The sequence below is a fragment of the Numenius arquata genome, chromosome 1 (genome assembly GCF_964106895.1).
Source record: "Numenius arquata chromosome 1, bNumArq3.hap1.1, whole genome shotgun sequence".
Taxonomy (NCBI): Eukaryota; Metazoa; Chordata; class Aves; order Charadriiformes; family Scolopacidae; genus Numenius; species Numenius arquata.
In genome coordinates, this window is record NC_133576.1 from 119,240,442 (window position 1) to 119,251,686 (window position 11,245).

General features: G+C 44.2%; 1 protein-coding gene across 1 annotated transcript in view; it reads right to left on the reverse strand.

Moving 5' to 3' along the window:
• WASF3 (WASP family member 3) overlaps window positions 1-3,964 on the reverse strand; it is a 77,278-nt gene extending 73,314 nt beyond the window's left edge. The window contains exon 1 of the mRNA XM_074146453.1: window positions 3,851-3,964. The gene's annotated coding sequence lies outside the window, so the exon portion shown is untranslated. The remainder of the gene's footprint in view (window positions 1-3,850) is intronic.
• Window positions 3,965-11,245: the final 7,281 nt, after the last annotated feature.

Sequence of the window (11,245 nt, forward strand, 5' to 3'; positions counted from 1 at the left end):
GCAAATAAATCTGGTGTAACTTCAGGTTATTTTCATTACTACCTCTAAAGGCAGCCTAAGTTCTCAGGCGAGACTGAAAGTGCTATAGCAGTTCTGCTACAGAGCTAAGGCTCAAGATGTCTCAATCTAATTCTTAGTCTACTCACTGATTTTTTTTTATTTTTTTTTAGACTACAGGTATTCTATACACGAATCTTCCATACGGAGAAGTTGTTAATACTCACCCTCTACCTCCTTCTCTATCTGTTCTTTTAAGAGAATAAGCAGTTACAATTCGTGATACGTAATATTCCTTGTACAAGTAAGCTTCTGAAGGCAATGTACAGTTCTGTGTAACACTGGAAGCCACGTATGTGTAATCTGGTCCTATTAATGATCTTCATATACAGAATGACTTTAAGATTAGAGAACTAACAAAAGAGCCTGATAAAAACAACTTCTCTCCATCAGTACTGTAAATTAGTATCTTTCTGCTAATGAGGTAATTAACAAAACTTAGTATTATAACCCACTGGACACCCATAGCCTGGTTAGTAACTTATGCTAGTAATGCAGTTCACCTGATACACAGCCTGTAGCTCAATATCCTACGCAAGCAAAAATAAAAGAAGTCACAGTAATGACCACAAGAAGTCCAAAAATTTTAATTTGAGCCACACATTAATCAGATAGATACCAGTGCATCACCTCTGAATTAAAAAAAGCCAAAAGGTAATGTGTTATACAACCCACATCAGATTTGAGTTCAGTTACAAGACCACATCAAGTAAACACCAACTAAGGACAGGCCTGCAAGAGCAGGCTGCAATTAACTGCAACAACATTTCTTGCTCATTCCTCACTAAAAGCAGTCAAGAGAGCTCTGGAAGACAGTGCTATGGGAGGGCTCAAAAGAACAAAGATTTAACTGCACATATTTATCTTTTTACATCACGAGTCCTCCATGTAGCTCTCTCAAGGCTCTTTCCTACTCCAATTAGTACAAATTACACTAAGATGTAATTGTCCATGCAGGCAGTTTAATCAAAAATGGAAGACTTGCAAAGGCATGAAAGCTAATTCACAGTCCAGGTGCCACTGATGCAGTAACTTCAACACTCAGCTACCATCAGCTCTTCTGGAATTCTTCACTAAAGTATCTGCTCTGGTTTGCTTTTTAGAAATCCCAAGCTGCTAATCACTGTATATAAGAAACTTCAAAATAATATTCCTATCATCTGTCAGACAACGGCTTTTCTTCCTCTTTCCTTCCTACAGGAACATTGCCTGCACTGTTATTCCTGTTCCAGAGAAATATATGGCATGGACCTTCTCACTGAAGAATAAAGTAAATAAACCTGAGCTGAAGTAGTCACACCAAAGAGAAGCTGGTCTGTAAGAAGTTTATATTACTACTCCTAAAATCATAATCCTTTGAGGCATGTTGTACAGACAAGGCATATACTGAAAACAAAGCAGGTTTATGCCGCTATTAACTATGAAATGTCATATGTGTTGTACCATATAAATCAAACATGAAGCCTCAATAACTTATTCCTGCTATGAAAGTGCCTTTTTAAAGCACAAGCAATTCTACTTCTGAGATATAAAGTCATCTTTTATTACTTCCATGGACAAATAGGAAGATTAGCAAAGACTATAGAATTTCAGTAACTATTGTGTATAATCAAGACTACTATCTGATTAAAAAAGTGTTTTCTATTTTTTCTTTATTCAAGGAACATAAATAGTCATGGGAAAGAGAAGAGGACTGGCTCAATTATGTATTATTTCAAGTACAACAAAACCTCTGCGTTCACCACCTAATAACTACATTCACACTGCTGCTAGCAATACAAACACAAAACTAATCTTCCAGCAAGCAATAGCAAAAGTTTGCTTTGCACAACTCATCCCCAAAATTCTGCTGAAAATAAACTAAGCTTCCACATTACTCAAGGTGAAGATGGTCTGATCCTGCTCTCAACTGAAGAACTGAAGATAAAACACCCTTCTCGCAGAACTTACTGAAAGCCACGTTCTTACTGAGTAAGAATGACTTAGGGCCTTTATTTTAATGTAGGCAGATAACTGTCCTTCCATCTTAGTGTATTTTCTTCTGATGAAAACTTAAAGGCAAAAAGTAAACTGTGACTGAGTGTAACGCCTAACGAAGCTCAGTTCCATGGCTCAAATATGGAGTTTAATCTTAAATCTTTAAGTTAGATCACAAGCCCTATACCTTTAATGTAACAGATTCCCAACTTGGGTATTAGTCTAAGTAATTATTCTGTATCATGTCAACCTCCATATATTAGAGACCACACAACTTTAGCATCTGAGCTACAGATCGCTGTAGCGTGGGAGAGCATGCTGGAGCACAAGAACTGCAGCCTTATTCCATTACTTCATTCCCTTCTTCAAGCGCACACGCTTTAACTACCATGGAAAATACTGTATCAGGCAAACTCAAAACAACAGTCTGTTTCATATAAATGTAATTAAAACGTATTACGTTTATACGAGACAGACTGTTGTTTTGAGCAACAACAAAAAAGTCAGTCTGGCATGATACACAAGGCAGAACTGCTTCCTCCTTCTCACCTTCAGATTTCAGGTCTCCTGAAGTTCCTGGCTGCTTTCATAATTTGCCCCCATCCTTTTCTAATAGGAATACTTTCCCCTCACTCCCTGTAGTTTACAAAAGGAGCACAAAGAACCGCAGCTAGACAGCTTTTTCCTATTGCCGCACAAACAGCGCACAAACTAAACCATTTGTGCTTTGAAGTATTTTCTATCAAGGAATCTCACAACTGCCTCCAATAAGCCATCACTCAAGTACTGGCCCCACTCCACAGACTGTTGCTCAGCCTAAGACCATGTTGTTCAGCCCTTCTCCTGTTAGTTTTCTGCAGCGATTACTAAACTGGATCAGGAACGACAAGGAAAAGAATAAATAAGCATTTCTTCAGCACTTTTCGGATAGCGTTACAGACATTCAGCAGTCGCAATAAATCCCCGTCTTCACACGCCCGCGCTCGCTCAGACTCCCAGCTGCTTCTCCGTGACACAGTCACTTAAGAAATAAGTGGAAAAAAATTAATTCATCTGCAAAAACCACGAGCAGGGGGAAAAAAAAAAATAAGGGGGGGAGTGGGGGGGTGGAGAGGGGGTTAAAAGTTCCTGAGCTGTCAAGGACTCCCAGCGCCCTTCAAAGCCAAAGCCGATTATTTTAAGTACTTGAAGACCGCTGGGCATCAGAAGGGACCTGCCGGTGTCACGGCCACGAGCGAGGGAAAAACACGAGTGGGTTAAAAGCCCCCGGGACTCGGCGGTTCTCGGGGCCGGGCGTCGTGTTCCCCGCAGCCCGGTCGGAGCGGCCGCTCCGACCGGGCTGCGGGGAACACGACGCCCGGCCCCGAGAACCGCCGAGTCCCGGGCGGGGGGCCTATTCCCCGACCAAGCTCCGCAACCCCCACCCGAGACCCACAGGAGAAGGCGGCCCACGGTGCTGGGGGCCGGCGAGGGGCCGAGACCGGCGGGAGGAGGGGTGGGGGGGGGCGTTGAAACAAAGCTTCCCCCCTCCGAGCTGAAGCGGGAGGAGCCCGGGACGGGCAGCTCTGCCCGGCCCCGAGCCTCCCTCATCGCGGCCGTGAGGTGAAAGACGACGCCGCGCTGAGGGGGCTCCCACAAGGCAACGGCGGGATTATCCACTAAGAGACCGTTAAAAAGCGGTTGCTCCCCCCCTCAGCGCCCCTCCCGGCTGAGGGGGGTGGGGGGTGGGTTAGCGGACCCCCTGAGCGCCGCCGACCCTCCCTCCTCCTCCCTCCGCCGACGGCTGAGAGAAGCGGGAGCGTGGCCCCGCACCCACCTGCCGCCCTGCTCCGTCCCATCCCGCGGCACCGCCGCTGCTGCTGCTGCTGCTGCTGCTCGACCGCTCCAGCCGCCGCCGACCGCCTTCGCGGGCTAAGCCTCCGCGCCCCCCGCCGCCGCCCCGCCCCTTCAGCATCAAGCTCCGCCCCCTCGGCCTCCCATTTGGCCCGCGCTGGGAGGGGCGGGGCAAGGCGCGCCAATGGGAGCCGGCGTTTGGCACTGCACACTGCTGATCGGCGTGAAAGGCGCCCAATGAAAACGCCAGGAGGGCGGGGAGGGCTGTCGATCAGTGGCCCCTACCTGGGGTTCACGAGAGGCCGGGCGCGGGGGAGGGGAGTTTTCTCCCGCTGACCGGCGAGGCCGCCCCTTCCTTCCCCCGCCACCGCCCGGGGCCTCGCTCCCGCCCCTCAGTGCGGCCGCCGAAGCCATCGGGGCTTCTGGAGGCTGCTCTGGGGCTGTCTCCCCAACAGCAGCCTCAGGAGCAGCCGCTTCTTCCCCCGGCGCCTGGCCGGCCTCGCCCCCGCTCCCCCACAGGCGGCTCAGCAGCCTGACCCCGGTGCCGGCATCCCCCTGCCCTCAGGGCCCCTCTCCCCTTCACACGCAGGGCCGGGGTGCGGGCCCCCGTGACCCTGTCACACCTCTCCCGGCTTCTGGACACCCGTCCCAGCCCCTCACAGCCATGGGGTTCTCAACCGCCCCCCTCGTTGCTCATGGGGCCTGCGCTCTCATGGTCCGCCGCCATGGCCCCTCGTCCCCCTGCCCCGAGGCCTCCACCCGCATCCCTGACTCCCACAGAGCACCCACCACCCCTGCCCGTTGCCGGCCCTCCCCACCCGATTCCTGCTGTATCCAGCTTGGGGTTATCTGGGCCCAAAGGGATTCATTCGCTGATGGGGTCGGTGGGGCTGGTTTCTGTGAGGGGGGCAGGGGACCATTGCCCCTGGGCAGGGCGCATTGTGGGGGCCGCAGCTGCTGGCCCGGCCCCAGCAATGTCCCCCTCCCCGGCTCTGCCGGAGATGTCCTCCTTTGTGGTTAGCCCTGTAACGGGGGCTTTTGTTGCTGGCTGCAAAGCCTTTAGGAAAAAAATTAAGTCGGACTTTATCACATGAATGAGATTTTGGGGGTAGAACTGTCACCGACCGAACTTTCACGGCCCAGGGCACTTCAATAAATAATCACAGCTGAAAGCAGAGGTTATCGAATGCCATCTCGAGTCAATCATCTTTGGCAATGGAAAGTTTAACTGAACCCAAACCCAGTTGTACAACTGACTTCAGCTACCCAGACTTCGCCTTATGGCAAAGGCACGGGCTCACAAGAACCTCCTTTTCCTGAAAAATTGCTATTATTTTAAGTATTGCTAAGTATATAATAAGTATTGCTATTAATTTTAGAAAATTATTTGTATTTAAGATACCAATACTGGTCGTGTTAAGAAGCAGCAGTTGAGAATCGCTGCTATAATCACTCAAGGTTACACGGCAAAAAAGCTGGAAGCCAGCTTTGAAGTGCAGATGGTGACAGTTTTATGATCACTAGCAAAGCAAACAGAAAAGAAGTCATTAAGTAACATAACCCTAAAAAAAGGAGGCAGCAGTCTTTTTAGTCAGCATAAGGGCTCACTAAGACAAAAATCCCAAGAGGAAAATAGTCTCTAGGTTTTGAGAAAAAGTGGTTCTTTTCAAAAGGAGAGTATTTTCCCTAAAACGTATGCAGCAAGAAAGAGGAAACTATTCAGACTGTGAAATAAGACGGAGGAAAATGACCTGGCATTGTTAAAAAGCAGCTGCATTCATACTCATTCACTGATGCTTTTTTCGTACTGAAAATGAGATCCTGAGGTTTGAAAAATATTAATTTCAAACAGACGTATCACTCCCAGTAATTTTTTTCTGTTCCATCAATAGAAGCAAGCAGTCTGTGTGATGCAAGGTATTAATGAACACTTACTTCGTTCCAGCTGCGTTCCAGGCTCTTGGATTCCTTCTCAGCTTTCATTTTTCTTCTCTGTATTCATGACATTTTTAATGCTATTTTTAATATCTACATCTTGTAAAAAAGGAACTCAGGCAGAGCTTTATTACAGCTGTTTTGACCTTGCCTTAGAATTTGCAAAAACGGCAAATCTGCCAAACAGTTTGCATTTAATCTGTTCTGAGTTTTCATTAAAAGACAAAAAAAAAAAAAAGGTGGTTAAATTATCTGCAAGGGATAATTTAATCAGCTTTTGTCCTGACCATTGTTATTTTTATGTAAAATCATGCTTCAGAAAAGTCCTCTGAAGGCAGTAGGTTCAGGTCTGGGCTGACACACTAAGACGTGTCCAGGATTGATCTTTCTCCTATTAATTTCACTTGAAGACAGAAGCAGGATTCAGAGGGTAATGAAAAGGGAGGGCTATTAGAGACTGAAGCCAAGATGAGCTAGCGGAAGTGAGCATGACATTTTCTTAATATCTGCTTATAATATCATTGACTTAGATCAAATTTATAAGGACCTCCTTTTCTTGAATAGTTAATTTCACAAAAAAAGGTACAGCATAAGAAGAAACAATATTTTAAAAGTCTGATATACCACTTGTTACTTTGGGCTGAAGAGCATATTTGATGATACAGAAATCTTTGTGTCTTTCAGGAAACACAAAATTGCTGAATAATGTTAAAATAAATAGTGTTACACAAATGATTTACAACACCACCGATAATCATTACAGCATCTCTGATTATTAATGGGACATTGATGGGCCCCTGAAGAGTCTCTTGCTGAATCAGCTTTTGGAATAAATTGCTTTCCCTCCAGCTGCAGCCGCACCCCAGAGAAAGGGGAACCATGTCTTGACTGAGGTAATTGATTTAGGACAGCTAGCGGATACGTGCAATGCACAACATCAGATGCTTTGTGAATTACTACCTCTCTGTTAATGGAGTTTGTTTTCCATTAACGCAAAACTATTTAGCCTTGATAAGTCTGCATATGTATTTCTCATACTCTTCATATTTTCAATATTATTGATATTTCCATACTATTCATATTTTTCAGGAATATTTTAATGAGACTGTTAACTATTCTGCTTTTTTTTTATTGTTTTCCTTTTAATATCCCTGGATCACTGGAATACTGAAAGAGTAGTAAAGTATATGAAGCCAAGATGCAAGTAGATCCTCAAAGGAAACATTCAATATAAGTTCAAAGAGGCACTGTGTAATCAATCTTGAGAAAAAAAAACGCAGGCAAACAAGAACAAAAGGAAGTCTAATAACTTTTCAAGACAGCTACTTTCATCAACTCAACAAGAGTTGTAATTCTGCCAATTAATAGTAAGGTCCATTAACTGTAAGCCATAAAAGCTATTTGCTATGCAAAGCTCTCATTTGTCTCTGCTGGCTCTGACACGTTGGTAGGGCAGTGTAGTAGGATATCCTACGAAGCAGGGCCCGGTGATCTATAGCGGGAGTGGACATAGTCTCTTAATGGTTTTACAGCATCATCAGTAGAACAAGCTCCCTTTTTAAACATAAACACATGAAAGACATGATTCCAAGTTCATGAGGAGATTAAAAAATGATATGCAGAAAGCTGTAATTAGTAATGGACTGTTGATTTAGCAGCTGTACAATGCAGGGCACAGCTAGGACTAATGGGATGAAGCTAACAGTCAAGAACCACGGGGTGAATATCTAGTCTGAAAGAAGAGAAGGTCAGCTCTCAAGGATAGTTGGGGTCCTACAAACAGGACTGTCTGAAATGTTTCAAAGTGTGCTGTACCAAACATTTTTCCATCAGCTAAGGATGAGCTAAATTTTATTTCTCCTGTTTGGATTCATTATAGACATATACTTTTTACAGATCCGGCAGTCCTTTCCTAAAGTTCTGTGCCTTGTTGCATTATGACCACAAATCATAACGGAAGTATAATGTCAAGGGGGGAAAGAAAATCCCTTACTAGGTAAAAATAAGCTCTCCTGGATAAAAATAAAGGGGTAAGGAATAGTAACATGTTGCTCAGTGCCAGGGGATTTATGCAGGTGAGTTCTGGGAAGTCCATAGCTGCTTTCTCACTCTACTGAGCCCATAAACAGACATGGATATTGAAAGATTCATTATAACTAGGCTGTGACAGGCTGAAAGAGCTGGTGTTGTTCAGCCTGGAGAAGAGAAGGCTCCCAGGAGACCATATAGCAGCCTTCCAATATCTGAAGGGAGCCTACAGGAGAGCTGGCAAGGGACTCTTTGTCAGGCAGTGTAGTGACAGGACAAGGGGTAACGGTTTCAAACTGAAAGAGGGGAGATTTAGATTAGATACCAGAAATAAATTCTTTACTGTGCGGGTGGTGAGGCACTGGAACAGGTTGCCCAGGGAAGTTGTGGATGCCCCATCCCTGGAAGTGTTTAAGGCCAGGCTGGATGGGGCTTTGAACAACCTGGTCTAGTGGGAGGTGTCCCTGCCCATGGCAGGGAGGTTGGAACTTGATCTTTAAGGTCCCTTCCAACTCTAACCATTCTATGATTCTAGGATTCTAACTATGTTTGATTGCTCCCGGCCTGATGTCCAATAGTTATTGGTAGCCTCACTCCATCTGATTTGTCTCCTGTAGTATCTTGGGTAAAGTTTACCAACACAGACTGCAATCGTCCACTTCCTACTGACTTTCAGCAAGAGGTTATCACCTAGCTCCCCTTATGTGCCTTTAGAAACCTCTCTCCTTGTCCATGGAAGCACACAAAAGAGTGAGTGCATCAGTGTTGTACTCCATGAACATCTTTGACTTTGGGAAAGTCGGGGTGACAGTTAGACACAACCAGAGCATGAAGATAAGCTATCTGACTGTCCTGTGGCTTTGGCTTATATTTGAACCTCTGTGATTTGCCTTAGGTATGAAGATACTTGGAGTGACACATGGAAGTGCAAAACTTCAGAACCAAACCCAACCTTATTCAAGATCTTGGAATGTCCCAGCAGCATCCCACCTCTTTGGACAGACATTAGTTGCAGTCTAGGGTGTAAAGTAGGCCAAGGGAAGAATAATGAAGGAGATGGCTGTGATGAAAGGGTTAGTTACATTAAATGATTTTCCATCTTTTTTATTCAAGTCTAAAAAACATGGTGGGTGCCACTTAAAAATATGCTCCTGGAATTGTTAGGAGGCATATTACATAGAAAACAAACATGGGGAGTACAGTCAAAAATGAATAAAAATATAAAAAATTTGAAAGCATCCCAGTCTTTCAATCATACAAGTATGTATAACTCATCAGAATAAAACTGTCACAGGAACAACTTAATTACTGACCTCGGTGCCTGCCTCACAGGAATCAACTTCTCTGTATGCACAGGCATTTATCAGCCTGCTCTTCAGTTGCAGTCCTTTCTTAGCAGGGACCAAATGTGTGAGTAAGTTTGCACAACAAGAAGCACAAAATGCTTCTAAACTTCCCCTGGCCCAATGTATGAGGCCTCCTCTTTGGAGTCTTATGACAAGTGCGCTGTTATATCCTGTTATGTGGCAGGGGAGTGACGCAAGGACAGTGAGACCGCCTCCTTTCTTCCCAGCACTTGCCAAGGAGCACATTTTCCAGTTGAGATGCTCCTCTCCAACTCCTTGACCCTAGCTGCTAGACACAGCTGGATCACAAGGTAGCCTTACTCAGTGGACTTGGCCTCTGGTGTCCCAGAGTGTAAGAAGCTGAGTTGTAAATGCTTAAGGTATGGAGGTAAAGGTAGTAGAGCACCAGAGGAAAATAAATACATGAATCTCATATCATTCAGATGAGGTGAGATAGATTTTTATTGAGACCAGCCTTCGAAAATATATGTAAATTAACTTCAAATAGAAGAGTTCGCACTAAAATTGAATAGGGATTGAGACACGGAAAATGAGGCCGAAATGACATCAAGAGATCTTTTAATGTACTCTCCTGTGCCAAAGCTGAATAAATGAGAGATATACGAATATGGATTGACGTATGTTTGATTATTTTAAGGTATTTAATCTAAAGCCTCTAGAGAATTCTAGAGAATTCTCTAAGCAGAGAATTCCACAGTTTCCTCTTCCATTCTTGCCTAGTGTTTGTTGTCAGAAAGTTTTTACTTATGTCTAATGTAACTCTTCCATGATGTAATTTTAGCACATTCTTTTCTCCTGCTATCCACAGTGGACATGGAGAACAGATGACAACCTGTGATTATCTGAAGGTTTCTCACGTCTCTCCAGTCATTCATTCAATAAATCAAACCCCTAGCTCTTTCAGTCTTGCCTCATAGGGCATGTCTTCTAATTCTCTGGTCATTTTCCTTTCTTTCTTTTGGATTGCCTCCACGTTTGCTGAAGTTCACTGCGCAGAACTAGACACGCAGCACTCAATAGCAAAGCCGCATGTTTGCTTTTACTGTAATAGTATGACATTGTTGATACATATTCCATTTGTGAGTCACTGTAACCTCAACATCTTTTTCAGCAAAACTGCTGCCTAGTCAGCTGTTTCCCATTCTGTGTTAGTGCACTTGATTTTTCCAGATTAAGTGCAGACCTTGCATTCTTCGTTTTGAAGTTCCTCCTGGTTTCTTTTGACCAGCTGTCTCATGTGTCAGAATAATTTTGATTGCGACTCCACCAGGTTTGTGACATCTGCAAATGTGCTAAACATACTTCCTACTTCATCATCCAGGTCACTGAAGTAAATAGGAAACATTACCAAACTCAAGACACATCCCTGGAGAATCTCAGCCAACAGTTTTCCATTGTAACATTGAACTTTTGGTAACTATTCTCTGATTACTGCTTTCCAAACAATCTTCTCCAGCTTCTTAAAAGAACGTCCTTCAGACACATCACATAACAATGTACAAAACCTCTGTTTCTACCGACATTTTCAAGGGAGATGAAGTTAAATATTTCCTTAAAACTCATGTTTATATTAAATTTAATTCCTTATCTCTTGCATCTAGTATAGAACACTTATGTTTGCACAAGAGACACAAAACAATGTTTCAGAATTGTCAGTGAAAGCCAGGCATTTTGGACACCAGGCAGGCAAAATTTGGATATTTATTCCTGTAAGGTCTTTAGATTTTGAGTGTCAGTAAGTAATTTGTATTTGAGTGTTTGCTTACATGATTGAGGGCGAACGTCACTTTTACACAGATTGGAAGGCCTCCTTCCATCTCTAATGCTCCAAATTATCATTTCCCTATGCTCCCCCAGTATCCCCCAGTAATGTATCTGGCAGTATTACATTAATTGAAAATATTAGCCCAAAGCTGAGCAATGAGTTAGATGATACTACAAGATTTTGCCTAGGCTGTATCAGGAGAATGATATTATCACTGTAAAGACTGGCCAGTGACACCTGGTATGAGGGAGAGGGACTTCTGCTGTCTTCAGGGGGCTTCGAC